The sequence below is a fragment of the Hibiscus syriacus genome, unplaced genomic scaffold, assembly GCF_006381635.1.
Source record: "Hibiscus syriacus cultivar Baekdansim isolate YM2019G1 unplaced genomic scaffold, ASM638163v2 tig00110270_pilon, whole genome shotgun sequence".
In the NCBI taxonomy this organism is placed as follows: Eukaryota; Viridiplantae; Streptophyta; class Magnoliopsida; order Malvales; family Malvaceae; genus Hibiscus; species Hibiscus syriacus.
The window spans coordinates 385,707-410,572 of record NW_024062656.1 but is presented as its reverse complement, the minus strand read 5'-3'; the positions used below and the strand labels follow the sequence as shown (position 1 = coordinate 410,572).

General features: G+C 34.0%; 1 pseudogene; it reads right to left on the bottom strand.

Moving 5' to 3' along the window:
* Positions 1–110: 110 nt before the first annotated feature.
* Positions 111–19,179, bottom strand: LOC120115633 (annotated as a pseudogene).
* Between the last annotated feature and the right edge of the window lie 5,687 nt (positions 19,180–24,866).

Here is a 24,866-nt window from a genome sequence, read left to right as displayed (position 1 = left end):
ATTACATGCTTTGTGGCTAATACAACCTTCCCATTTCGATTTCTCAATGTCCGAGAATCATGACTGGAAATTTTTAGTTGATGGTATTGTCGGGTATGTCTCTCAGAAAATCAATAGGTGATGGAGCTTTCGATCTCGTTGCTTCTTACTCGGTTGAAATTGCAAGCAATTTGGCTGTCCGGCAGCATGTTTCTTGACCGGTGACCGTCGATAGACTCAATCAACAACCGAGCAAGATATTCAGTCATCCTGTTTCTACCATCAAAATTCAGTTTAAGCTTGATTGAAAAGCAGAGTAGAGAAGGCAACAAAGAATGCGCAAGAGGACCGCTGCAAACACTTTTGCTAATACTGTCACCAGAAAGATTAAACCCCTCCAGGCTTTTCAATCTATTTCATATTTGTTTCGTCTTCTTTTATGGCCGAAAAATTACTTCTCTCGACAATCTGGGGTTAAAAATCATGACGACTGCTCGGAACTCACCTTTGTTTCCTACCTTTTCTCTTCTTCTTGTTTCCACTGGCGCTGCTGCTCTTCAGGCCGCTCCCTGCTTTGGCAAATGTACTTTCAGCAGAGGTGTTAGCAGTAGAAGCGTCGAACATGCCTCCTTGTACTGCATTCTGTAACCACACTAAGAATTCTTCTTCCATCATCATTTCCTCAAGAATGGGCATTGGCATTGTACCACCTCTGTGTCCCGAACTCGAACCCTTGCTGGTACTATTCTTGGATGTCAAGCTAGTGTTCACATGAAAAGTAGGCTTATGTGTGTTAGGCGAACATCTCATTCCCTGCAATAAAATGCAGACGTATTGAGTGTCCTATCCTCGATTAATACAATAATAAATACCAAGTAAACATAGATTTACCTGACAAATATACCATTCAGTAGCATTATATATCTAGCTATCAGCACAGACGTAGGCAGAGGGAGCTTCTACCTAAACCAACAAAATAAGTTTATGTAAAAAAAAGGTAGAAATACGAAAAAAAGAATGGTATTGACATGTAATGAGAGGTGGACAGTGCATACCCGCTGAAAATCCCCGAAAAATAAGGGCTCAGACGATTGTTCAACCCATCCATCTCCATCTTTTGCTTGATGAAAATCTTTGCATTCCTTGGACAAGTTCCGAAAACAAAATTAGTTTCTTGTTATAGAAATTTAGGGGCTCTCATGCTTAATGACTATATTCTAATTGTTGAAGTCATAAACATAAGGGTATGTTAAAATGATACACATGTTAGGCGGGAAGGAAATACCTGGCACCATCTTGCTCGAGATTTCGATTTCTTGGTGTGTACCCAGACATGAAAGTTACCACATTTTTTGCAGGCTATTCTCCTAGATTCTCCAAGCGGTTCCTTCCCATCAGCCTCTGGCCATGCAAATCTTGAGGAAAAGAAACCATGTCTACCATTCTGGGCAATGAATGGCAATAAAAGGTCATGCAGGATGCAAATATTGAATATCTATGGAGAAAAAATGATTTATGGTTTCTCTGCTTGGAACTATGTTACTCGGACTTGAATGTAAGTGCCAGACACGGATATGGTTAGATTTTTTGAAGTTTTTTCATATATTTGAAGGATCCTTATAGATCATATCCCCGTATCCAAGTATTGGGCATGAGTGTCGACACGGGTACTTCATGAAAAATTAAGAGTCCGAGCAACATAGTCTCAGAATGCATATAACGGAAGAAGCAGAAACGATGATGCTGGGAAAATTAAAGATATCACAAACTAAGCTCTACAAGCAACTTGAACAAGATACTCTTTGTAGACAATAATTTTTTTTCAGTTTATTATTATTATTATTAAACAAAATATACAAGGCCCAAAATCGGGGCTTGATTACAGTTCTAGGCCCAACCTGGAAGGCCCAATAGACCCAAAACCCAATTAGGGTTTACACGTTTCAGCTAGGGTTTTCTAAACCTAGCACTCCGGCCGCCTCTGATGCTTCCAGAAGGCCAGCCGCCGCCTCTGCCAGGTGCCTCCTCCAGCTGCCGTGACGAAACTTCCAGAAGACTCAAACGGCCGTCCACGTCGCAGCTATGGGGTGAGTCACCACATAGCTCGGTGACTCACTGACCCTCACTCTTGAGACCGGTCCGATGAGGGCCTCAACGAGGCTATAAAAAGCCAACACATGCAAGAACAAAAAAAAGGGGGGGGGGAAGAAGAACTGGAAAAAGAGACCCAACAACAACCAACAGAAACAGAGGAAAAAGAGGACGAACCAGAGGAAACCAACAACCACGAAAAGAAAAAGGAGAAGAGAAACTCACCATCATCAGAGGACTTCGAAGCATCGCCGGAGCCATTATAAAACCAAAGGTAAAACTTTGATTTCCTTTAGATCTACGAAAGGTGATAAGACCTTAGACCAAAACAACCTTGGATTTAGGCTTAGAAAAACTGGGGTTTTGATTTAAGGGTATTTTGTATTTTCCGGCCACCATAGGCGGTGGCTGACGGTGGTGATCGGCGTCGGAGCACGGCTGCCGGTCGATGGTCAGCCTTCCTCCGGTTAGAGAAATGTTAGAGAGAAGGGAGAGAGTTCTCTCTGAAGAGAGAGAACCAGAAAATAAAATGAGGGCTAAGGCCCTCTTTGGGGCCGAATACGGGTTTAAATACCCTCTCCCATACGGCGTCGTTTTGGGGAGTGTATTTGTGTAATTTCCCTTAAGGCAAAACCATACCCGCAGTCATCACAGTTTTGTAATTTGACATTTTGGTCACTGAAATCAAATCCTGAGCTTCTAATTCGATCTTATAGTTTTATTTACTTTATAATTTAGTACCTGATATGCTTATATATATTTTAAGGTAAAATAACTTATTTAACCATTATAGTTTTAATAATTATTATTCTAATCACCGATTAATAAAGGGATAATTACACTATTATCAAATATATTTTTATAATATTTCGATTTAGGTTCATTAATTTAGATATCATTTTATTTTGGTCATTTTTATTATAATTTTATCATTTATATGTTTAAATTAGTATTTTATTTATTTATTCATGTATTTATTATTTATATTTTTATTCACTAATATTTACATGAAATACAATATTATAATTTTATTATTTGATTAGATAACAATGTTTATTTATTTTTAAATATTAAGAAATGGCAGTCTTAAAGCAACTGGATGTCCATTTTCTGATATTTTTAATTAAATAAACATCTTATTTTTATAAATTATATATATATATTTTAAATGTTTTATTAATATTTATTTATTTTTTAATATTAAGAAAGGACAGTCTTAAAACAACTGAATGTCCATTTTCTGATATTTTTAAATAAATAAATATCCTATTTTTAAAATTATATATTAATCTATTATTATTATTTTTAGAAAAATGTTTTAATTATTTATTTATTTTTTAATATCAAAGAAAAGAGCTTTCTTAAGGCACCTAGAAGTCATTTTCTGATATTTCTAAATAAATAAATATTTTATTTATATTTTATATATAAATATATTTTTTATATAATTATAACTGTGAAATAATAGGATTATAAATTAAATATATTTTTGAATTTTTAAATTTCCAATAATAGAGACAATTTATAATTAATAAGTACCAATTTTGGGCGTTGTGGGGGTGCTAATCTTCTCCAAACGTAATCGACCACGAACCCCTTTTTATTATTAAAAAGAACGAATCTTTGGTTAAAAAGCAGACCAGTTTATCTTTTAACTGATGTTTTCTTAAAAACTCTTTTAAAAGATAATTTTTTAGGTATTCGACCTACCTGACCCAAAAGGCCGATGGCGACTCCCAAAACATTTTTTTAAATTAAAATCATTTATTTATTCGTTTTATTTTTCTCACCAAGTTAAAAATTTGTACTAGGGCGAAAACCGGTTACGACAGTTTGGCGACTCCGCTGGGGAAAATGTCAAGCTTTGAAATTAATTATAAATTGTCTCTAGAAATTAAAAATTCATATATTTAATTTATAATTCTTTCCTTTCAATTTTTTTATACATATACTTATTATTTTTGTAATATTTTATATATTCTTCTTTATGATTGTTTTTATTTTATTTAAAGGTGTTAAATTTCATTTTTATTTAATTGTTTGTTAGAAGTCTGAATATTTCTCCTCACACACAATACTTGCATTGCATAAGCATAATCTCTATAACTGAGATTTGTCCCTTTTAAGTGGGAGTGAAAGCGACGTCTTCGTGAGAATTTATTATCTGTGTCAGACCTAACAAGTAGCTTTCGGGGTTCATATGCTCTATGTCTTCGTGAGAATTTATTCTCCGTGTCAAGCATAAAGAAATGTGTCCCCTCGAATTGAACTCGGTCCGCTTAAGTCCGTGATGGACTAGGATTGAGGGTTGGCAGTCCAAGGGGGCATCTACAATGACAGTTCGAGTACCTTTACCCTTAGAACCAAAACCCTGCATATAATGAACCCTAGAAATTCTCCTGATCTAAGACAGTACTGAACTTCTGTCCGTAAGTGTACACAAAGGAGAAATAAGCTTTAGCTTTTAATTTATTATTTTTCTCTCTGAATAAATGCATGCGAACTAGTAATCATGCAGTTAGGTTAATTTTTCCAAACAAAGCATGGAACTAGAAAGCATGAGGTTAAGATTTATTATATACCATGATAAATAAATTTTTTTCTTTCAATTAGTTGGTACTAACCATTTTATTTTTTCTTATTTTCCCATGCATGTTATTTTTGCTCTAATTTGTTTATATTGTTTTCTTTTGTTTGCATTGCATGATCATGGCATAACCAAAAGGTGTTAACTGGAAAGACTGTTCATCAAATTGGAAAGAAATCATAAATGGACAAAAAGTTTTATGATCGAACAAAATATGACGCAACCGTGGAATGGCATCCTGAGGGAACTCCGAGGATAGAGGAGAGCTATGCACCCAAATATCGTATGCCCATTAAAGATCAAAAGGAGATACGCGAGATAAGAGAGCAGATGTCCAAGATGATGGAAAAATATCTGTTTTTGCCAAAGGAAAAGAGATTTGACACAAATAGAAACAATCGTCATTCGTATTCACAAGTTATCTGGAGATACCCAGGAAATGGTGACAACTGTAAAAATTCCCAGAGATGAGAAGAAATCATGTAATCTGAAGTCGTCAAAGTTTCGTCTACTCCCGACATCTAAAAATCAGGTTCAATCCAAGACAAAAGGCGGTTCTTATTATGATGTTATCCCTATATCATATAAGGAGTTATATGAAAAGCTACTTGAAGCGCAAGAAGTGGCCCCGTACTACATAAAACCGTTCCAACCTCCATATCTGAATTGGTATGACATCAACGTTTATTGTGAATATCATGCCGGAGCTCAAGGACATACTATTGAGAATTGTCTTGCCTTCAAACGTCGAGTCCAAAGTCTTTTAGATCATGGAACCTTACAATTTATGGTAAATGATCGACCTAGTTTGGTAACCAAAGGTCCTGTTGGATTAATACCAAAAGTCTTCAAAGGTAAGAGTATCAGTAGGGGCGCCCAGAGAGAAGAAAATTTGCTAAGGTTTGAGGCTCAAATACGTCATTTGAAGATTGAAAACGATAAATTGAGCACCAAAATGGAAACCATACAGGAAGATTTCCAGAAGGTCAGTCAAGCCTTTCAAAATGCTGGCATAGGAAACACCCCAGAAGAGTGGATAACAGGGGTCACCAAACTGAAAAAGAATTGCAACATAAATGAAGGACGAGCCAAGAAGTTTTCTCATGATTTACGATTTGCAGAAGAAAAGACTCAATACAACTGTCATGAAATCGAGAAAATATCAAGTCGACAATCAAATGTTGAATAGTGCTATGACCAACATGGAAGCATCATATCAGATTCATCAGCATGAAATTGATACTGAATTAAAAGCCACTATCGATAAGAACAAGACATTGAAGAAATGTTTAGATGATTATGGAGATCTTGTACGAGAACTTTTGGAACATAAAGAATCTCTCACAAGAAAAAATGAACAATATTGTTTACAACTTCGAGAGTTAATGCAAAAGATGAAGGAAAAAGACAATATCAAGAAGGAAGCCGCTGTTCAAGCAAACAATGTGGCTTATAAGCTGGTGGACTTAGCTGGTTTCACGAGAGAGTTAAGGCAGATTGATAACTCCACACCTGGGTATGAGTGGAAGTTAGTTTGGCTTTTAAGGGAAATAGAGAAGTTAGGAGTAAAAGCTGTCCCTTACATGTAAAAGTTTTGTTTGATGTACCGAAACTTTTGTGTTCAATGAAATCTGTTCTAAGATGATCACTCTTGAGTAACACCTTTTCATACATGCATTTACATTTTGTATCTGTGCATTTCCATTTTGTATTCTTATTTTTTATATCTTTGCATTACACAGTTTGCATTCTTATTTTTGCATTTATGCATTTTCGCATTTACATTACATTTTTTTTAGTATTGTTATATACATTAATTATAAAAACATGTAAATAATTAATGAAAGGTTTCTATAACAGTAGAACCAAGATCATTCATTCATTTTACTGTACCATCATCATGAAAACAATGGAGCAATCTTATGAGGGACTACAAGATCGGTGGCTAGAACAATTGACAGGGTTACTTCAGGATATAAGGAAAGAAGTATCAGATTCAGTACCAGATGGATCAAATTTAAATTATTCAGTGTGTGGCATCTGATAAAGAAGAGATAAATGCTAAAGAGAAATCGTGCTATCAGATTAAAAAGTCGAGAAAGATAATATACCATGGGGCATCCCACTTGAACCCAAAGAATAGCCTCATTAATTATTCACAATATGAGGAGAGAGTCAAGAGGGCGGAGAAAGCAATCGGAAACATGAAAGATGTTAGTACCCATCACAAAGAATTAGAAGCAAGAGAGCTTAGCTTGGTTCCAGATTTGGTTATTCCCCATGATTTCAAAATGCCAAATTTTGAAAAATATGATGGAACCAGTTGTCCTTTAATCCATTTGAGAATGTTTTGCAGAAAAATGGAAGGAAATTTAAGTTCTGATGATATGTTAATTCACTCTTTCCATGATAGCCTCATTGGCCCAGCAGTAGTATGGTACAATCAGTTGACCCAAGAACAGATCAAGAGATGGGTTGATTTAGCTGATGCATTTTTGGGACAATATCTGTATGTTAAAGGCTTAACTCCAACACTTATGGATCTTCGAAGAGTAAAGAAGAAAACCAATGAAATATTTCAAGAATATGCCTTAAGATGGAGAGGAGTGGTAGCACAAGTTCAACCTCCCATATTAGAAGAAGAAATATCACGTATGTTTCGTGATTCCCTTCCAGTGCCTTTCTTCGAGTTAATGCAGGCAAATCCGACAAAGGAATTGGAGAATCTTGTGAAAAGTGGAGATTTAATTGAGAATGTAATCAGTGAAGAAAACTCAAAAGTCACATCCAGGAGCCCGACAGATCAAAAAGCAAAAGCTGATCATGTGAATGAGTGTCGCATCCAGAGTCCTCGCAATTGCAAAAGAAAAAGAGCAAGTAACTGTTCGGATCGACCAAAGAAAGTCATACGATCAAGAAAAACTTTGGAAGTGTTCCAAACTTCAATTTCAGATTTGTATCCTCATTTGGTTAAAGGTCAATACATCACACCAAGACCAACTAAAGTGACACCAAACCCTTCTGCTCATAGCTATGATCAATATAGTGTTTGTAGTTTCCACTTGGGGGTAAAGGGGCATTCTACAGGCAATTGTAGGCCACTGTTAAAAGAAATTGAGACGCTTGTTGACAAGGGAGTCTTGACACAAGAAATGATCAAGAAATGGGGGGCAAAATGAGGAAAAGAACTCTGGTCCAAATACACACTTAATCTTATAGGAATAATGAGGCATGATAAATAAACAAGTGGAAGTGTTATCTACCACTGTAGTACTTTCTATTTTCAGCATCTTGTTTGAACATGTTTTTTTGTTCCTTTCTCCATCTTTTGTGCAATAAATAAATGTGTGTTGCTTTTATGGTTATGAGCAAGGAATCAAGTTTTAACCTTGAGATTATTGAGTATCAAGTAGATTAAATATTCTTTTAATTTTTCAAGAATTTTAGATCTTTGGCAAGTGATAAAATTATACCTTCCATCCAATGCCAATTACTTGATCTTTACTAAAACCAAATTTTGACCGTACATTTATCTGAGACTCTGAAGAAATGTCTCTACCTGTTTTTGAGACACCAACTCTAGATGTTTACCTTCTCGGATAGAGTTGGCTGGTTTATGATACTACCCCTTCCACCATATATAACCTCAAAAGTCACACATTTGACCTTTCAAATACAAAAAAAAAAAAAAACCCTCAAAAGAACCAAACTTTCAATTATCTGGGAATCTTCCTGCAAGAAAGACGAGATGAGGCATCATGACAACTTATCGAAGATAATTTCGAGTGATTGACATACTCAAAGAAGAAGGAAAAAGTGATTGATTGAAATAAATATATCATGCATTAATTACATTTTTTTCATGTAAATAAAGTTAATCTTGAATATTCATCCCCCTTTGGATACCTCTTTTTACAAAGGTTTCTGTGTATGAGATGATGAACGACATTGTTTCATTTATCCTTTAATATATATATATATCCTTTGTTGTCCCCATTTGAGCCTAAATGATTTTTCTTCTAATTCAACCCTAACCAAGGATCACCCTCCACATTGGGGGGTAAAGTAAAGGATATTTGCTCACAAGAATAAAGATTGTCAATACAATTTTATTACGAAGACAAGTTTCCATGAAGTCAAGAAAGTTTTGAACTACAAGGTATGTCAAATACAGAGTGCTTGAAGATCAATCCAATCAAGAATAATGGAAAATCTCCAAAATGCAAAAGGAAAAGGAGGTGCTCAAAGCAATTGAAGTATTATACTCATCCAGCAAAGAAAGAATAAGGAAAAAAAAAAAAAAAAAAAAAAAAAAAAAAAAGAAAAAAAGAAAAAAAAAGGAAATTTGAATCAAGATGAAGACTTATTGAGCCTCCAGTTAAAAGGTTGATCAAGTACAAACAAGAAGAGCAAGAAATGCTGGAGATATGAGAAAATGGAAATGAATCCAAAATTTGGCAGTCTAGAGGGATCCAGATGATGGAAAAATCCCCAATAAAGCAGATCCAAGTTAAGCAAGGCAAGGTGAAGGCATCAGAATGAATTGATCCTTGGTTTGATTACCTTTAAACACTTATTTGAGCCTTTTTATCCCTTTCTTTCGTAACCATAAGCCATGGCCTACGTTACGTACATGAAAAGTCCATTCTAATCATACATGGATTTCTAAGTGAAAGAGAATATCTTCATATTTCATTCCGCCTCTCAAGATTGATTTTTATTTGCAAAAATTGGTTTTTAAAATCTTTAATGCATGATATGAAAAATGATAAAGGGGGTTCAAGATGTAAATTTTTAAATAACATCTTGAAACCAAAGGAGGATTCGAGTTGAAAACCTAAAAAGGCGGCTCGAATATTGAATGGCGCAACAAACGACATAAGATATGATCTTAAGCTCTTAAATGAAGCACCACACATCCCAAAAGACGTTCCTGAGATTCTGGAATCAAGAAGTATCTCTACAAGATGAGCATAACAACCATTTCTTCAAGTTAGTGGAAGCCCGAAGCGACATACTGAACCAACTTGAAAGAACCTACTTTACTAAAATCAACCTACACCACAAATCAGTCAATAATTTTGACACTTGCCATAGGACTATGATTTTTGAATGATTTAAAAGTGTAGTTGATTTATTTTATATTCATTAAATTCATTGTTTATGATTTGATTATATTGTGAACCTGAGAAGAGCATTACTTTTCAAAATTCTTTCATTCTTCAATAAAGAAAGGAGAAAAAACATTTTCAAACAGGGCAGTCTCAAATGAGGAAGGTCCTTGAAGCAATCGTTTCTTATTCTACCTCTGTTGTAGAAAAAAGAATGAACGAGGCCAGAATAATGAAGCACTTCACATTTTTGAAGGCAAGTGGTCTGAGAGTCCAGAAAGTCTGGAGAATTGAACTTGTGACACTCTCCTATGACATCATTAGCAATCCATCAGGAAAGATTATCGTTTATTTCATGCTGAGGGCGATAAGCATCACCAGACAGATTATTTTCCCCAACCATCAATTCATGTTCTCTAGAAGATTACATCATAGAGCCATGAACAAGTCACTACCTGCACTCTGGTTATACCGTGGTGGTGGCCCAAGTCTTGATACATCATTGTTACTTCTTCTATGCCGATCATTTTCTTTGTCAAGATGATATCCATTATGTCATTCAGAAGATTGCTGAATTTGAATTTGAGGAATTATGGCACAAAATAAGACATTGGAACATAATCTAACCTTATAGGCCTTTTATATAGGGTAACATTGGTTACAGGATTCCAAAAGTTGAAGATGACCAGTTTTACTGTCAACTAAACTGTTCCATGATTCGAAAAGAATGGGATATATTGGAGCAGCAGAAGAGACAGTTTTCGTAGCAGTCATTGCAAGAAAATGCACCAACAAAAATCTTCTAGTTCATCCTGATGATGTTTATTTCTTCTAATAAGGTTGTTACGCGCTGGATGCAATCGACAACAAGGTCGAATCCGCCAAATCTACTCATCAATTGCTACAACTGATCACTACTCAGTTCTTGCACATCTGTTTTCAAAGGTATTCCAAGACAGTAAAAGGCAACCTCTGCATCACTGATCCCAGAGAAAAGAGACAGAACATTGATACAACGGGGAACATGTCTCTAGCAGATCCTACTCCTCATGTATGGTTTTTAGGGAAATCTAAAAACATTTCCACCTTATCAGATTTAAGTGGAACAACTTTATTCCTTCAAATCCATACCAGATTCCATTTTTGGCACTCATCAAGAACATACTTTTAGACACTCGAAGGTGACTCATCATAAGCTTCAAGAGCCTTACGGACCCTTTCTGTCAATTTGGCACTTCCTGTATATATTTGTAAACAGTTCAACTTTTTTCTGGGAGCCCAGAAAGGCCACCATTTTGTGTCAATGTAAAAATATCATGTATGGCGCATGGAGGAAGCAGAATAAAAGAAAATCTATTTTTAATTGGCAGATTATGAACATAGCCCCTTTTCATTGCAACATCATAAAAATACTTCGAATCTACAAATTTTGGCTCTACATTGTATAAGTACCATGATATTTTGGTCCAAACACCAACTGGAGCAAGTGTCACATTCTCGAAGTAGAAATAAGGAGGCCCAATAGCATCTTCTGGAAGTGTTCTTTGAGTTATCTGATCTGTTTCGGTAGGAACCCCAAAACCAATCATTGGATTTAAAAGATGAACTGTATGATAGTCTTCATTAAGAAGCTTCTTTTCAAGCTTCTTCTGCTTCTTCCCTTTCCAAAAATCATAGCTTGAATGTCACATTTTCTTGTAATTGGGGTCATTGCATAATGGTTTCCTATCTTTTACCGGAAGAAGTGCATCAACAGCCTTAGCCATTTGAGCAGCACATATAAAATCTGTTAACTCCACAATTGATGAATTCAGATCACGTCTCTCCATGGTTATTGAAGCCTCAGCCTTTGAATACCCCATTTTCGTCAAGTATAACAGTTTATTCTCCTCATCAGAATCAGAATTCAGGATTTCCTTGGTATCAGAAGAACTATCAATATCTGTGAAATCATCCTGAAAGATCGCTTCATAATCAGATGAGTAGTTATCAAAATCAACATGTTGCATGAGTGCGAACTTTTCAAGAGCATTGTATATGTAGTCTTGCTATTGCATCAAAATAAGATTACTGTTCACATAAATCGATTTCTCTCCCACAGAAAAGTATATTTCATAAATAGCCTTCACTGAAAACGAGGTTCATTGTGTCAGCCTGGAATGAATTACCAAGCGATTTATACCACTCTGTCTGACTAAACCCTTTCAGATCCAGAAAACGGTCACTTCATTCAGAATAGACACATATCTCAGACATTTCTGTCAGAATGATTGATTATTTCTTAAGTTCGTGACAACATGAAGAGCATTCCTCAAATTATTTAAACAATGTTGTTTTGTAACACCAGAATGAGAGTATTCAATATAAACAGATTTGAGGCACGGATAAAACCACAAGTACACACCACAGTGCTTTGTCAAAATTGGACCTTGTGGGGATCATGATATTCAAGTCAAACAGACATTGAAAGTAAACCTTACAGTTTAGAATGTCAGGGGTATTGTGAAGACCCAATTCAGACAGATCCATCTCGAAAGCCCATTTCAACCAGGAATAGAATGGTGGTGCATTTTGAAGGCTCATAGTAATATGAATGTTTGGGCATTCTTGGAGGATCATCTCAACAAGAAATAATGTGAATGCATTTTAACACCTGTATCAACAAATGTTGGGGTATTTTAAAGGTTACTTCAGACAGATCCATGTGTGGCATTTTGAAGGCTCAGATTAACAAGAAGCAAATGCTAGGGCATACTGAAAGCCCCTCTCAATCAGAATCATGAATGTTGATGTATTTTGAACATTTATATCAGTAAATGTTGGGGCATGCTGAAAGCCCTTTCAATCAGAATGAAGAATGTTGACGTATTTTGAATGCTTGTATTAGCCAATGTTGGGGCATGTTGAAGGCTTGTATCATCTTACAGAAAGATCATTAATTTGAGCAAATATTTTCATTGAGGCAAAAAGGTATGAAGAATGAAAATGGTGAAGTAGTGACAGTCGAGCTGACTATACATAATTGCTTCGTTCATCAAGCAGTTATATATTGATCATATTGTTGAACAAATATATACTCAGCAAGTATGGTTTCAAATACCCAATCTTCTTAACATATGTCACATGATAGTGTATTCTTTGTTAAACTACATCATGGTTGGATAAATATGGTCCCCAGGAAGACTATTCGATCTAGGGTTCAGTGCTTCAAGATATCGGCTTTGAACATGGTCTTTTGTGTGTCAGTGATGATTGAAAATATTTCTTTGAGATTCCTGGCAATTAATTTCAACCATATTTTTGAGGTTACGAAGCTATTTTACATATCAGTTCTTGTTTGAATTTTATTCTTATTTCCGGTGTTATCATTGCCAGCCAGGGTGAACTGAGTTTTTATCTATTTGGTTTATCCTGTGCGTTTCATCCCCAGCGGCAAGAATTCCATAAACCTCCTTCTGTACATGGATCCTATAGCTGAAGTGTTTCTACTTTCTACAATGCTCATTTCTGAAGAAAACGTGATCGATATCACACTTGCCCTTGCTCGAGATGATATCAAGATCAGTTGGTATCTCTTATTCAACTCAGCACTAGCATATATGAATTTGACCAACTTTTTGGTCATACCAACATCTTACTTGTATCCCCACTAAGTTTTGTTCTCAAGTGGTCTTGTGACATCATACAAAAGCTTTGAACATTATGTAAAGAGCTTCATTTGATTGAAAAATCTGAGCAGAAGCCACATGAAATGATGAATGTATTGTTAAATGTTTACGAAACATCTGTGCAGAAATCACAAGAAAATGATGAATGTGTTGTCAAATGTTTTACAACAAGAAACTAGTGGAGCCAACTAAAGTTGAATGACAAGTTGCCTTGTTCGAGATCCAATTAGATGTAGAGACATGAAAGGAATCAGGATACATCCTCCTTATAATGTGTTGTAAAAGTCAAATCAGAACAGACATTGCTCTCCTAATTAATCCGTGCTGAGTATGACATATCTACATCTACACTTTTCAAAGATAATAGACTCTTTCTTCAAAGATGATAGCCTATCTCTTTAAAGATGATAGATTCTCTTTTCAAAGATGAAAGCTTTATTGGATTTCTACATAAGTCCAAATTAAGAAAGTCGGTTTTATTCACGACAAAATGGGGCATCAAGATCATAGTTCTGATTACGACAAGAGTTCCATAAATGAAACATTTCTTCTGAGACTTTAATACAAAGGAAGAAGACACAAATATACAAGATTAATCAGATGGTTCTTCAGCTTTATTACATGGATTGCTACATTGGTATCCAAAGATAACCCTGGAAATAAATGATCAAGTGAAGGAAGACCGAGTTCACCACTTTGAAGTCAAATGAAGATTGCATCAACATTCATGCATTCATAAGAACATCATTTACAATGCATTACATCGATACATCTGAGTGCATTCAAACATGAAATTTTACAGATCTTCGTATGAACAAGAAGATTCATAGATGAAAAAATACCTTACAAGAAGAAGGTATAATTCAAAACCTCAAATGCAGGATTCACGCAAACATCTAAAGAAGAGATGGACGCAATCCACAAGAATGAGCATTATTTTGAGATTGGGACATGTTACCCAATCAACATGTTATTTTGAAAAATAATGAGAAAACGATTTCCATAGTTTCTCATTTTATCTTTTCTAAAATAAAATTGTTGAAAAGTAAGAAAACGATTTCCTTAGTTTTTTTACTTAGTAAACTATTTCCCACATCTGTAAGTCCTACAGTGCATGATGTTTCCAAAAAGCCTTCGGGAGCTTTTTGATGTTTTCAAAGCCTTAGGGTCATCTGTAAGTCCTACAGTGCATGATGTTTCCAAAAAGCCTTCGGGAGCTTTTTTATGTTTTAAAAGCCTTAGGGTCATCTGTAAGTCCTACAGTGCATGATGTTTCCAAAAAGCCTTCGGGAGTTTTTTGATGTTTTCAAAGCGTTAGGGTCATCTGTAAGTCCTACAGTACATGATGTTTCCAAAAAAACCTTCGGGATCTTTTTGATGTTTTCAAAGCCTTAGGGTCATCTGCAAGTCCTACAGTGCATGATGTTTCCAAAAAGTCTTCGGGAGCTTTTTGATGTTTTCAAAGCCTTAGGGTCATATGTAAGTCCTACAGTGCATGATGTTTCCAAAAAGCCTTCGGGAGCTTTTTGATGTTTTCAAAGCCTTAGGGTCATCTGTAAGTCCTACAGTGCATGATTTTTCCAAAAAGCCTTCGGGAGCTTTTTGACGTTTTCAAAGCCTTAGGGTCATCTGTAAGTCCTACAGTGCATGATGTTTCCAAAAAGCCTTCGGGAGCTTTTTGATGTTTTCAAAGCCTTAGGGTCATTTGTAAGTCCTACAGTGCATGATGTTTCCAAAAAGCCTTCGGGAGCTTTTTGATATTTTCAAAACCTTAGGGTCATCTGTAAGTCCTACAGTGCATGATGTTTTCAAAAAGCCTTCGGGAGCTTTTTGATATTTTCAAAACCTTAGGGTTATCTGTAAGCCCTTCAGTGCATGATGTTTTCAAACATTTCCATCCTACTCAATAGAGGCCAAATGAAAAAATTATTGTCTTTTTCGTCTTTACTCTATTATTCTTAACACAAGAATGAGCAAAGAGGGGCAGCTGCAGACAATAATTTTTTTCAGTTTATTATTATTATTATTATTATTATAAATATTATTATTATTAATATTATTATTATATATATATATATATATATTATTATTAAACAAAATATACAAGGCCCAAAATCGAGGCCTGATTACAGTTCCAGGCCTAACCTGGAAGGCCCAATAGACCCAAAACCCAATTAGGGTTTACACATTTCTGCTAGGGTTTTCTAAATCTAGCACTCCGGCCGCCTCTGATGCTTCCAGAAGGCCAGCCGCCGCCTCTGCCAGGTGCCTCCTCCAGCTGCCGCGAAGAAATTTCCAGAAGACTCAAACGACCGTCCACGTCGCAGCTATGGGGTGAGTCACCACATAGCTCGGTGACTCACTGACCCTCACTCTTGAGACAGGTCCGATGAGGGCCTCAACGAGGCTATAAAAAGCCAACACCTGCAAGAACAAAAAAAAAGGGAAGAAGAACGGGAAAAAGAGACCCAACAGCAACCAACAGAAATAGAGGAAAAAGAGGAAGAACCAGAGGATACCAACAACCACAAAAAGAAAAAGGAGGAGAGAAACTCACTATCATCAGAGGACTTCGAAGCGTCGCCGGAGCCATTATAAAACCGAAGGTAAAACTTTGGTTTCCTTTAGATCTACGAAAGGTGATAAGATCTTAGACCAAAACAACCTTGGATTTAGGCTTAGAAAAATCGGGGTTTTGATTTAAGGGTATTTTGTATTTTCCAGCCACCATGGGAGGTGGCCGACGGTGGTGATCGGTGGTGGAGCACGACTGCGGGTCGATGGTCAGCCTTCCTCCGGTTAGAGAAATGTTAGAGAGAAGGGAGAGAGTTCTCTCTGAATAGAGAGAACCAGAAAATAAAAATGAGGGCTAAGGACCTCTTTGGGGCCGAATACGGGTTTAAATACCCTCCTCCATACGGCGTCGTTTTGGGGGAGGTGTATTTGTGTAATTTCCCTTAAGGCAAAACCATACCCGCAGTCATCATAGTTTTGTAATTTGACATTTTGGTCACTGAAATCAAATCCTGAGCTTCTAATTCGATCTTATAGTTTTATTTACTTTATAATTTAGTACCTGATATGCTTATATATTTTAAGGTAAAATAACTTATTTAGCCATTATAGTTTTAATAATTATTATTCTAATCACCGATTAATAAAGGGATAATTACACTATTATCAAATATATTTTTATAATATTTCGATTTAGGTTCATTAATTTAGATATCATTTTTTTTGGTCATTTTTATTATAATTTTATCATTTTATGTTTAAATTAGTATTTTATTTATTTATTCATGTATTTATTATTTATTTTTATTCACTAATATTTACATGAAATACAATATTATAATTTTATAATTCGATTAGATAACAATGTTTATTTATTTTTAAATATTAAGAAATAGCAGTCTTAAAGCAACCGGATGTCTATTTTCTGATATTTTTAATTAAATAAACATCTTATTTTATAAATTATATATATATATATATATATATATATATTTAAATTTTATTAATATTTATTTATTTATTAATATTAAGAAATGACAGTCTTAAAACAACTGGATGTCCATTTTCTGATATTTTTAAATAAATAAATATCCTATTTTTAAAATTATATATTAATCTATTATTATTATTTTTAGAAAAATGTTTTAATTATTTATTTATTTTTTAATATCAAAGAAAAGAGATGTCTTAAGGCACCTAGAATTCATTTTCTGATATTTCTAAATAAATAAATATTTTATTTATATTTTATTTATAAATATATTTTTTATATAATTATAACTTTAAAATAATAGGATTATAAATTAAATATATTTTTGAATTTTTAAATTTCCAATAATAGAGTCAATTTATATTTAATAAGTACTAATTTTGGGCGTTGTGGGGGAGCTAATCCTTCCCCAAACATAATCGACCACGAACCCCTTTTTATTATTAAAAAGAACGAATCTTTGGTTAAAAAGCAGATCAGTTTATCTTTTAGCTGATGTTTTCTTAAAAACTCTTTTAAAAGATAATTTTTTAGGTATTCGACCTACCTGACCCAAAAGGCCGATGACGACTCCAAAAACATTTTTTTAAATCAAAATCATTTATTTATTCGTTTTATTTTTCTCACCAAGTTAAAAATTCCTACCCGGACGAAAACCGGTTACGTAACTCTTCCTTTAAATTCAAGTGAAGATTTGTAGGATGTATGATCAAACCTTTTGAGAATCATTCTGAAACCTACAGAAATAGTATAGCAGCTCCTCTCGCCTGAGTTCAGCATCATATTCCTTTCGTCACAACGAATCAAGTAAGATCTATAAAATAAATTATATTGTTTATAAAACGGAAATGCCAATTCATGAGAGAGCAGTGTAGGGATGATAAACCAATAGATTACCTCATGCATTTTGAAGTTTTTTAAAAGCTTCTGCTGCCTTTTCATTGCCCATATTTTTATCAGGATGGACCAGCATCGCCTAGCAAATGTTCAACAAATTTCAATATACTGTAGACATCTTGTTCCTATTTTTTGTTAAACAATAAAAAAAACAGTGGGTAGCAAGCTTATGCCGATCCAAAAGAACTTCATAAAGGCTCATTCAGATTATACTCAATTGACTAGATACATTTGGCTAATAAAAGCTGAGCGTGACAATCACAATGTGAAATAAATGCAGGACGTACCTTTTTTCTGTATTCTCGTTTCAGTAAACTAAAATCAATGTTCTGATATCGCGACAAACCCAATGCAGAATAGTGATCGGTTAAGTTCATCAACCGAGCAACTTCTTCTTCAGAAGTTATCACAGTATCATTCCAACTAGTTGAAGCTACTCCAGGACCACGATTTGCTGAAAACCCTGGGACGTTTTCAGAGAACGAAGCATGCACTGATTCGTCGTTGAAGAAACCTGGATGACCATGCATTCCATCGGTATGCTCAGGGTTTCCATCAGGTCTTTCCTGCTGATCTATGTGGCTTTTAGGTGGTAGATCAATGCATCACTTGAGATAAATGCTAGATTCAGAGCCAAAAGGAAACCGAACCATCCAGCACAGGAGGGTATTAATGCCCCTAAGAGTACAGTCCAACCAGATTATAGACAAAAGAAGCATTATATTTCCAAAATTCATGAGCCATTCCAAAACAATGGGATATAATCTCTCAAACTTTGCTTTGACATGATCACGTGCATTATAGATGCTAGTTGTTAGGGAAATTAAAATTGGTATCTGCCTCTCAAGCCATTGGCGTATTATCTTCAAGGTGGATACAGCTAATGATCTCACATTTCTTACCACCATGGTATCGGAAAAATCTACTTCATTCATGGCAATTTTAACATGAAAACCATTCAACAAGCATCCCCAAACTCCTTTTTTGTGTTTCAAATTAAAGCTCCTATCTGGTGATATTTCATTTTGTTCCCTTCCACTTGATTCTTCCTTTGAATGAGCATCTTCAATGCAAACCCCTGAATTATTCCCGGAAGAAACTGATTGGCCAAGATCCTCAGCTGCATCTCCTTGCTTCTTTGTCACAAATATATCGATTCTCAGTCCCTACATTATGACCTTTGCAAACACTCTCTGTCGAACGATAGCCATTTGGTAGTTTCTCTCCAGATAAATCCTTTACCTCACTTGTTTTCCCCCTTCCTTTTGCACCAGTAACTTGATAACCTGCCTCTGAACCCCTTTTTCCACCCTTCTTCCGCTGGTTATCTTTCCGAGCCATGAAGTTCTATGTACTCTTGTAGCTGCTTAAGAAGAAATTATGTGAAGTCATCCCTGGTGTATTAAGGGAACAGTGGAAGATAGTTTCGACATAGCAAGTGTCCTCTAAAGAACAAATATTCACATGTCACCAAAGAATGAACATTTTTAGCCAGCATAACATACTTAATTAAAAGATATATATATTGTCGAGTTGAATCGAGGCGAGTCTAGTTGAATCGAGTCAAGGCAAAATTTTAAGGATTTCGAATTGATGAGTCTTATTTCATAACTCAGATTAATTTGATATTCTTTTATTTGAGTCGGGTTAAATTTTCGAGTTTATGTTTAAATTTAATTATAAATATTTATGGATTATGATATTATTTAATTTCAATTTAAATTATTTTTATAACCATATATAATACATATATTTCTTTATTTTTTTCATATGTAATATACATATATCATACATAGTCAAGAGACTCAACTCAAACTTAAAAACCAAACCATTAATTAAAAAAAAATTGAGTTATTCGAGTTATTCAAATTATATTTTTAACTAATCGTTAGTTAATCCTTTTTGAAAGAATTTTAACCACTACTATTTCAATCTTGGATCAAATAGTTAATATTAAGATGAAAATCATTATTAACTAATAATTAATACTTATTATGACGTGTCATTTTCAAACATACTTAATTATTTATGCATAATGTCATAAAAAATGATTGAAATATAACATTTCAAATAAATATGTAGTGTCAAAATCCACTTTTAAATTTACATAAATAATTATTTTGTCCTCTATTATTTAAAATATTTTAATTTATAATATTTTAGTTTCGATAAAACATTTTAATAAAAAAGTTGTCAATTAATCATCAATATTTATTATCGACGTGTATATGAAAATATTACACATCAACAAATATTAATTGATAATTCATCCTATAATTTATATAAAATGGTATTTAAAAAAAATAAAACATTAAAAGTTAAAATACTTAAAAAATAGAGTAAAATATTTTATTAGTTTTGATATTATATTTTTTTTCAATTCTCGCAAATCCACTCGTAAAATGCATGCTAAAACTTCTCTCTTATCCTTCAAAATCATCTATCTTTTTCTTCACATTTCTTCTTAACCGCCATCATCTTCGATATTACATTTTAACCATTACCCCTTCAAATTCATCATGATGTACAACCCAATTGCATGCTAATAGGATCTACTTGAATCAACCCAAAATTAAATCTTTCCATCTACACTCGATTCAAACGAGTTTAGAAGAGTCCTACCGGATTCAAAATTCAACTTGACGAGCTTAGAAGAGTCCTTCCTCCACATCATCCGTGTGATCTCTTCCCAGAACCTCAACACACTGCTTAGAATTGTCCAAGAAAAAGAATCACGACTGTTATGATTTACTATTTCCTAATAAATTACCCTCTATACATATGCACGTACACATACATAGGTTAAATGGGTTTGGGCTTAAAATGTAGTGGGAAATTACACTTAGATGATGAGACCATACGGCTCCAAATGGACCAATTCTCAATAACTTGATCTGCTCTGTGTGTTTGCACCTTGCAGCAGAGAACACTGCAATGCTTCTGAAATTGGATCTGCACAAAGTTGGAAGCAAAAAGCAATGGACAAAGGGTCACCAAGGCAGCAAAGTTAGTGAATGGTCCACAATCAATCAACAACAATTTCATCTTCTTTTCACATAGTCAACCCCCATAAAGGTGACGTTTTATTGTCATCATCTCAAGGTAGAGATAAACAGTCAATTAAATTATAAGGAATGGTCACTCTCAGCCCTGCAAATATGAAATGAGTGGTTTTTCTTGTGGGCCTTTGGGCATTCAGATTTACGATTTCTCCGATGCCTCTTGATTGTTAGGGTTGAATTTAGAAAAAATGGGGATGCGGCCATTTAATCTGGAAAAAGTGTTAGTGGTCCAGAAACCAAAGAATTTTGAAAAATTCAATCAGTGTTTTGTCTGCAAGAATCTTTGCAGGGTTTTTGTTCCCTTTCTTCTCCGGGATGGACCAGAACACCACAGCTCCATCGTTGGACTCACTCGCACACGGATTTGGATTCTTTTTTTTTTTTTTTGTTAATAACAATATTTGGATTCTCAAAGTTATATGCAGTTCATCTATTTTGATTTAAATAAAGAATCGTAGTCAATAATTCACAGTAGAATTAGAGATGGATCCAAGGAACAGATAAGATAGTGGCTTCTTAAAAATTTTCAAATTAATATATATTAGATATTTTCATATATTTTCGATTGATATGTTATTTTGTCCCTAAAATTTTATAAGTTCGTCCCTAATATAAAATTTTACATTCATCCCTTAGTTGAGTTACATGCAATCAATGACATCTTATTAATGACATTTCAGAGATCTAGGATTATAATTATTACTCATAAGTTGTTAGATTGAATAAATATAACCGTCTCACAATAAATTTCGCTTTGACGGATCATGTGAACTTACAAGAGATCTTATCAAAGGTTCTTGTTGATATAATTTAGAAACTGAGAGTTTGAAGGGGAAATCTCTTATTTTAATAATAGTGTTGGTATAAATAGTGGCAGATCCATAAATATTTTTGAAGGTGGGTATGGTCAATAAAATAAATAATTACTCAAAAATTTTAGATTTCAGTGTGACCATTATCTCATCTAAAAGACATTTTTTTTATTATGCTAAGGTGATTACAAAATAGTATATATTCTACTAAACACTCTCAACCATTTGACAATGAATGCTTAATCACCATGGTGCAGCTACAAATGCTCGAACCATTTGACAATGAACGCTCAATCACCCTGCTACAACTACTAGTGCTCGAACACGTGACCTCTAGGAACAACAACAATTCCTTTAACCACTGAAATAAGTTGATTAGTAAATCTCAACTAAGAGACTTAGTAGATCAATATAAAGTATAATATCATAATCATAGATTGGTAAATTAAATAAATATAATCATATGAAAAGGAATTAATTCCGAAAAATTACGTAGACATATTAAAAATCTTATCAAAAGGTAACGTTGATATGAATCGGAATGATTAAATCAAAGAAATGTATCGATGGCTTGGATTCTGATAAAAAAAAAAAGGGAAATACATTTGGAGGAAATATAATAAGTTAGCATTTAAACATTGATGAAGTCAAAGTGCAAGAAAGATAGATTCTCGCGGGTGAAAACAAAACCCCAAAAGCAAAACGATCAACTTTTATTATATTATACAATCGATTGTGATGGAAACTTCGAGGGTTTGGAATTCCACAAATACGCATTGTTTTGTTGTACCAACATCTTTATTTGTGTGATTTAGTGTTTGACTCTGCACTTATACGCCCGAATGTGAGGAAATTGCACTTCAATTAATGAAGAACGCCGGCCAAGCTGATCCTTTCTATTTCGCATTATTTTGACCATTTCATTCTTTGGAGGCTGTGACTCTAAACTTTTAGTTATTTAAGTCCTTCGTCTAACAAAAATCAAGTAAATTGAATATAAATAAATATCCAAATTTATATTATCCAGTGTGCTTTTCAGAGTTCAAGTTTAAAATTTTCTTATCTTTAATTATCAATTCGTTAAATAATCTTAGTGATAAAATAAAATATTATTTTCTCTAAAATTTCATATTCAAAAATTAAGTCTGCAATGTATATATTCATTATCAATTGATTAATAATATTTTGAATAAATAGTAGTAGTAATAATAATAATAATATGATTCTTTAAAGTATAATAATTTTCATTTTTGGTTCTGAATATGTTGTTTTCAGGTTCATGGGGCAGCCCATGAAATCCCATAGTCACCCTTCTGGCTGGCTTTATAAGCCTAATTCCACGTCTCTAACTTTTCAGTCATCCCCTACAAAAAATATTTTCAACTTTCCATGTGCTCGTAATTTTCCCTAGAAAAAAAAAGGAATGGAGGAAAATGAAAAACTCTCAGGGAAGAAAGCAAAACACAAGCTCCCACATGGTATGAAACTTGTCATAAACCCTTTTCTTTTCCATTTCGCATTTCTCTCTTCTCTTTTCTCTGCCCTCTTATCATTTCTTCTCATCTTCTTACAATATGTATGTTTATATATATATATATATATATATATATATATATATATATATATATATATATATGCATGCAGATGGAATTATTACGATTAAGGTCAAACGAGTACTATCGAAGAATGATGCCACCGGAGAATCCCGATATGGTGTCGATAGTTTTGTAGATAACATTTTTCATCTTAATTGGGTGCTATCCTACCTGAGCTTTATTTGTTTCTCTTTCGATTTTTTTGAGTTTGTTTATTTTTATAAGTTCGATCTTCTTGACCTTGTAAGACCTTTTCTTGACCTTGTAAGACCCGGTCCAACATTTATAACTCTTATTCTCCTTCCTTGTCTATCCCTCCTGAGCTATTTCAAACTTTTTTCTGGCCGGTGCAAGATTCATCAACATCTAGTAAGTCGCATCCGGTGCCGGATAAATTCGAAGTTGAATCGAATCATTTTTTATTTGTATTGTTAGTGTTCAAAGGTCAAATGTTGTAATGAAGGGTGCAGAAAATATGCTATAACAGGCACCAGTTTCGTTGTTTTATATGTTGTTGGTCCAAAGACTAAGACGTGAGAGAGAATAACATTCAAAATATTCCCTCAGATCTGTTGCTGTGCAACACCTTTCCTCCTCGTGACTGCTCTTTATGTGTTTTTTTGTACTACCACATCTCATTCCTCACATTTATCTGCTCCATTATTCGAATATTTCGGATCTACTAATTACATTATAAAAATAAAATAATTAAACTAAACTAAAATAAAATAAAAAATTGAAGCTAAAAAAGGAAAGAAAAAACAGAGTTAACTTCCTTAATTTGATGGATATCTTTTTGATTCAGTTTCTCCTTTAATACAAGACAAGTGGGATTGAAGTACTCAATTTGGCAATTGAAAGTCCCAAATTCATTTTGCTGATGACTGAGAGTTAATGATATGTTCAGTACATAAGTTTCAATAAAAACCCTATTTTGGCCCTTGACACGGCAGTTCTTCATGGGAAAAATTATAGAATAAGAAACTTAAGATTAGGGTATTTTTGTAATAATTTACGTAATTTATCAATATGTTGCTTTTTCTAGAATGTTCGGGTTTGAACAACTGCATCGGTAGGATTTTGTTTACATTATTGATGATTAAAAAATATTATGAACATATATTATCTTCTAGTCATCCTAGAGATTCAGATGATTCAAAAAATATTTCTTTATCTTATAATCTTAAACCGCATAGAGAGAAGTAAAATCTTGCACGAACCAAATTGTCTCAGAATTTAAAAGAATAATTCATATGTTCGAGCACTAGAGACTACAAGATAGTTAAACGTTCATTGTTAAATAATTGAGAGTATTTAAAACATATACTATTACTTATAAACACTCTAAATTAATAAAAAATCTTAAATATTAAATCTAAAAATAACAACGCAATAGGAAGATAAACTTTAAACTCTAAATTTTAAATCTAAATAATTATATTAGCAAATAAAAGGAATCCAAAGTGATTTCTCAACTGGACACTCATCCATCTAAATTCTAAACCACACAAATATATGTAGATTTATGTTCGTATAACGTGTCTTTCATTCCCTCCTCT